The sequence below is a fragment of the Gadus morhua genome, chromosome 4 (assembly GCF_902167405.1).
Source record: "Gadus morhua chromosome 4, gadMor3.0, whole genome shotgun sequence".
Lineage (NCBI taxonomy): Eukaryota > Metazoa > Chordata > Actinopteri > Gadiformes > Gadidae > Gadus > Gadus morhua.
The window spans coordinates 30,841,701-30,846,124 of record NC_044051.1 but is presented as its reverse complement, the minus strand read 5'-3'; the positions used below and the strand labels follow the sequence as shown (position 1 = coordinate 30,846,124).

At 41.4% G+C, this 4,424-nt stretch overlaps 1 long non-coding RNA gene across 1 annotated transcript; it reads left to right on the top strand.

Annotated features, from left to right (window-relative positions):
• The first annotated feature begins 455 nt into the window (after positions 1 to 455).
• Positions 456 to 1,749, top strand: LOC115543017 (uncharacterized). Its single transcript, XR_003976649.1, has 2 exons — positions 456 to 954; positions 1,204 to 1,749. It is a non-coding gene; the product is annotated as an uncharacterized LOC115543017 (long non-coding RNA).
• The last annotated feature ends 2,675 nt before the right edge of the window (positions 1,750 to 4,424 follow it).

The window sequence follows — 4,424 nt, the reverse complement described above, 5'->3', positions numbered from 1 at the left end:
AAGCCTAACAAATATATCACTGTACTAGACACAAATATATTTTCCACTAGCTAGTGGTGGTCATTACATTGTAGTGAAACTAGTAAAGACAACACAGCCTTATGTTACGGCGAAACATGGAGGCACTGCAGCTCTAGTTTCGACAATGCGTTACTTTAGTCTGGTCTTTCTCTTCACTGATTGGTTAGACAGCCTTCAAACTTAGTGGTCAAGCAAAGAAGGGGAGGGGCTCGTTCTGCATACCTAATAGCCGGAGTGAATAACTAATAGCCGGAGTAAATGACTAATAGCCGCGGCTATTAGTCATTCAAAACCGTACGGAATCCGTACGGAATTCTTGCCAAACCGTACGGAAACCGTACGGAATCCGTACGGGTTTTGCACTTTTACCGCGCCAATCTAGGTCCGGATTGTGGCCTTCTTGGCTTTCCATACACCTGGTCTTCATCCCAGGGGCGCTGCCTGGCGGGGAAAAGTGGTACTGATTCTAAGGGCCCAGCCCAACGCAGCACGGCCCACGGCCCGCGGATGGCAATTAATAATATAATATTAATATTCTTGCCTTTTTTTTTTTTTTTAAATGTCTCATTACAAAGAAATGGTAATTGGAAATAAACGTATTAAACTCACAACTGTCGATTTCCATAACGTTTTCGTTAGTTAATTAACATATTGTCATTTGGCCTTCCCCCTGAGCTCTTGCGAAATGGTTCAGCCGCAACGCACGATGCGTTGAATCGAACAGCATCCGAAATGTGAGATGCTGGCACTGGCAGCAGGTGTACAGAGCGGCTGGGCTGGCTGAGGTCAGGTCTTAACCACATGATGGTGAGCTGGTGGTGACAGCTACAGAAATGAAGTCAGGTTGGCAAAAACTGAAGGAAAGACGGGAGAAAGAGGAGAGGGCCAAAAGAGGCAGGCAACTGGTCACTCAATTGTTCGCCAATAAAGAAGGTATGCTCACTCAATGACCTTGCGTTTTCAAACTCTATCAAATGGTAGGCTAACAAGCAGAATTCTTGGATTAGCCTCCAAGAGAGCATGCTAGTTAGCATAGTTTCCTATTTAAAAACTCCACCTTTATTGTCACAGCGAACAAACGGCAAATGTGGACGAACGACCGTGATAAACTAGTCTTTTAATACAAAATATTTTTTTCAAAAGAACCTAACGTGTCTTAAATATGTGCACTTTCAACTTCAGGAGGAGGACAAGATCCGCCCACGGCCACCACGACTGGATTCCATTTCGGAGAAGGAGGTAAGCAACATTAGTTTGGTAGGATGTTAGTTGCTTTAGGATGAAAGTTTTGAATGAGGGTGCCTTCTAGGCTAGATCATATTTCAGTATTTGACGGTCAGTCGTTAGGTTCGAGAAAACAGAATGTTTTTCTTTCTTTTACTGTAACTCTTGTTACTTGTATATTTTTATTGATGTCTACAATGTGGATCCATTGATATTGTATGCAATTGCACTGTAAATTATGTTCTTTGTTTACATTTTGATTGTTACTTGGAGCTATTTTTTGCACTTTAGACTTCAGCAATTAAACTTTTTATTCATGAACAGTGTAAATTGAGATTTTTTTTCATATTGTTTGAAGCTGAAGTGTAAATATTTGTGTTGATGTCAAGCAATTGTAATGTTAATTCAGTTCCTATAAGAGTCTATCTTTTTAATGTATCTTTTTTATGTACTATTTATGGAATTTGAAATTGTACTTGCATAATAAATATGTGTTTAAAGTAAGCAGAAACGGTGGATTTTTTTGCAGTGCATCATGTCTTCTGAAAAGACTATTGCAGTTCTACAAGGTATGAAATTGTGAGTACTCTTATGGTTTCTTGGGGCTCTGGCTGTGAAGCATCCACAGGCTTATGCTGCCATGTACTGGTTTAACATTGTAATGTACTCTCAAATACAAAGCAAGGTCACTAACTACATGAATGGGTAACCAATAATCAAACTGACAATTGTAGTACAGTTTCAAGCTGCTTACAGACAATTTAAGCATAACAATCAAATTTCTGTATTTGTGAATCTGTACACACAGCTTTATTTTCAACACAAAATTCCATTGGATTTCCATAGGTATTTGTGTTGTGTGGAAAACAGTGTGTTTGGATTTGCTGAAAAGTTGATGTGTTGAAACCAAACTGGGTCAAGTCCAATTTTAGCATGAGAGAAGGACATTGTTGTAAAATTGTGTTTAAGCCGCTATTGGACAATATGTATAAGACTGCTGCCTAAAAGACAGTAGGCTATAAATACTTAGTTTATTACTTGAATTACATGATGTCACTAACTGAATGAAATACGTTTAATAAGTAAGTTCATACCCTTATTTAAAGTCACACAAACCCATACTCCATGAAGGGGCAACGAAAAGTCTAACTGAAGTGCTATTGTGATGCTGGGCCATGTTTACCAAAACAGTCGATAGATGTTGGGGGGGGCCCAAAATTAGAATCTTTCATAGGGCCCAAAATTCCTGGCAGCGCCCCTGCTTCATCCCCAATCGACCCCCTTCATAAACCCTTGGATTCCATGCTGTCGGCACCAGATCGTACTACGCACTACCGTGGTAACAATACGTGCCTGGCTCTAGTGGTACTTTCTACCTCGCTCTCTTACTCTAGTCTCTTGTTTTTTTTGGACCACATCTAACTTTTGTTCCTCTGCCTGCAGTTGACCGTATCACTCTCTCCACCTCGCCCACCTCGCTCTTCCCCCGGCTCCCACATCCACTACCTGCTTCCCACCTTGTTCAATAAACCCTTTTTGTTATCCCTTCAACCTCGTCTCTGTCTGCTCTTGGGTTCAGCATCGTCTAACATAACATAGCCGCTCATTATCGAAAATAGGCCCCTTCAGGTCAAAGCAAGACACCCCCGTTTTGCGTCTGTATCTGGTTCGCCCTGTCTGGGCTTATTTTCCCAATAATGACTGGCGTTCTATTATCTCTTACTTAACGTCAATATTACTCTGCATGTGGAAGGGAAAATAGCTTTATTTTTAATTACAATATTATGCTGCTGTATTTTCAGAGACCCCCACAGATATTTTGGTTCGCTGCTTTCATGGGAGCCAGACCTCTCTCTAGGGGAGCTCAGCTCCCACTGGCTCCCACACTCGAATCCTGCTCACTCGACTATAGTACTGATAATGATAACACACACTGATACAGACATTTGCAGTAAAGCACCACATCTCATAGGAGTTGTATATAAGTTGGCTGTTTACAAAGTAAATCTGCCTTCTTTCGCATGTTTTTGTCACATGTTGTTCTAATGTGCCGGCGACTCTAAAACTCGACTCCTCAGCAGTGAATAAGCAAAGTTGGCAATTTAACGTTGGATAGACTAGCTACGTTCTACATACGTTTGCTGTTATCGATGTGTGAAACGATGTTTCACGGGTGTTAGTTTGATGTTATCAAAATGTTTACTGAACGTATCGCATTTCAGACTCAAACGAGGTCTGCTGCAGCTTTGTTCTCGTCGTCAGAAGATGAGGAACACCTGTCAACACCAATGGTGTCAACACCAGTAAAGAATCCTCCCTCTGGCCAAGCACAGTTTTTAAGTTTGTACAGCATATTGTCTCTAATTGAATTATAAAACTAATGGAATTTATATGGAGTTAGAATCATGCCAAAACCCCGCACACACTCAAAACGTGTTTTGCTCACCATAACGATTCACACGCACACAAAACGTGTTTTAGCCTACTCATGCACAATAATTCACACACTCGCTCAGTGTGGTTTGCAAATACAAAACATCATTCACAAACTAATGCATTTTGCTTCAGAAACAATTACAGTATGTTTTACACAAAGTACAAAAAAAAATCCTTCAAGTACACAAAACAATTCTACAAGTACGGAACACGAAAGCTGCGCGTGGATCGGAATGCATTTGCGCACGGATCGGAATGCATTTGCGCACGGATCAGCAAGGCGGAAAATTAGTGCCAAAAGTCACGTGACAAATAAATGTCCTGTGATACACACTAAACAACAGCAGGTGGCGCTGTTGAGTCAGTTTAAGGCCGCCAGGACGATCTTTTTTTTTCACCCCAAAATCTTTATTTGATGCCGGCCAACCGTGTGTGGATTCTATGGAAAGCCAAGAAGGACACTAACTGGCCCTAGAATGGCGCGGTAACGCCTCGTTTCCACATACGTACATTCTCGTATGCGATCCAACCGTCTCCGACCGAAAGTCCATTCATTCCTATGTGATTCTCCGTAATGTCCGTTTTTCCTCCGAGACTCCTCCCCTCCGTAAAATTTCTGTCCGGTATGTCCGTAATATACGTTCAAAAAATTTAACTTTCTCCGTCGTTTTACGGAGATACCGTATGAAAGTTTTTATGTTTGTCACAAAACATGTAAGTACCTGGCAGGCCAAACTCCTCAG